Consider the following 1,393-nt stretch of genomic DNA (forward strand, 5'->3'; position numbering starts at 1 on the left):
CTGAGCCCAGCAAGCCCTGCCAGTAAGCAGGGTGGCACTTCTTTCCAATACATATGTCAATACACACGTCAACTTCTTTCCCACCCGACCTCCTCAGCGAGGAAGCCTACCAATTTCGGAGCATCTACGTGTCAGGCATGTCACCTAGCTCAACCCTGATAATTATACAACCTATCCCACTGATAAGGAAACCAAGCTCCAAGGGGTTCAGGCCCTCAACCTGAGGGACCTGTCCCGGAGGGCACACAGTTGGAACCCTGCCCTACTGAAGGGCAGATATCTCCTCCCGACACACACACATCGGTTCCCCACTGGGGAGGCTGGAGGAGGAGCAGCAGCAACTCGAAGCTTTATCCAAATGTTTTATTTTGCATAATGACTTTCAGACCAGCGTTTATAGATAAGTCTAAGTCCCTGAGGGGCCAGAGATCCCACCGTGCAAAACAGACAGACCCAAGGCCTGAAGAGGGGCAGTGAATGCATTAGAAATACATGGGGCACATCATCCCACAATCTGGGGCTCAGTTAGTAGATCTTCAGACTCAGAAAAGACACGTGTATTTGGTCTCTAATATCTGTGCTGAGAGAACCAGGGAGGGAGCTTGGGAGGCATGGAAAGGCTGAAGTATGCATCTTCTCTGGCCTGGGAAACGATGGCTCCAAGTACCACTCAGAGTGTCAGCCCCCGCTCCTTAAACAGCTGCCTTAGAGCCTCTTCCAGCTGTCGGTTTGTTCCCTGGAGCCCCTTCACCACCTGTGCCGCCCACTCGAAGTATTCCTGGACTCGGTGTTCAGTCCATCCTGCATAAGAGTGGACAGAAAACCGCTCATGTTGATATCCAGGACTGCCCTGGATTTTGCCCACTTCCTGAGGGGCTTGGCGCAGGGCCTTGAGTTCCTGATGGATTTGTGCTGAAAACTTCCCCTTGGCCCAGCTTCTGTATTTCTACTGTATGAAAGATCAGAGGGGTCTACTAAGATTAGTCTAGGGAATTAACAAGAACACCTGGGCTTTTATTCCAGGGGAACTGACCAACCTGTGCCTTCAGAAGATGGATACCCCTCCTTTTTCCCTCAGAGCAGGTGGGGGAGAGCGTACCCTCTGGGGTGCAGCGATTCAGGTCCCTCAGATTGTACAGCTTATCTGCCAGCTTCACCAGTTTAGCTCCGGGGCTGCTCTGGGGTGCGTGCTCCACCTGCAGCCGCTTTCTCTCCAGCTTGGGCAGAGTCTTGTCATCTGTCACCTCCTCCACCAGGCGCCGCACTTGGTCCCCAAAGTGCAGCTCCACCTCATCCAGGGTAGTGTCTGTGTCCTCCACTGTGTCATGGAGCAGGGCTGCCTGTGGACAGGCCTCCACTCAATCCTGGGACGCCTGCCACGGGTGCCCGAAGC

At 53.8% G+C, this 1,393-nt stretch overlaps 1 pseudogene across 1 annotated transcript; it reads right to left on the reverse strand.

Moving 5' to 3' along the window:
- Window positions 1-118: 118 nt before the first annotated feature.
- Window positions 119-1,358, reverse strand: LOC105004575 (annotated as a pseudogene). Its single transcript, XR_827243.1, has 2 exons — window positions 1,100-1,358; window positions 119-801 (listed from the first exon to the last, which is right to left on the reverse strand). The product of XR_827243.1 is annotated as a guanosine-3',5'-bis(diphosphate) 3'-pyrophosphohydrolase MESH1 pseudogene (transcript).
- Window positions 1,359-1,393: the final 35 nt, after the last annotated feature.

The sequence above is a fragment of the Bison bison genome, unplaced genomic scaffold (assembly GCF_000754665.1).
Source record: "Bison bison bison isolate TAMUID 2011002044 unplaced genomic scaffold, Bison_UMD1.0 scf7180017611104, whole genome shotgun sequence".
Taxonomy (NCBI): Eukaryota; Metazoa; Chordata; class Mammalia; order Artiodactyla; family Bovidae; genus Bison; species Bison bison.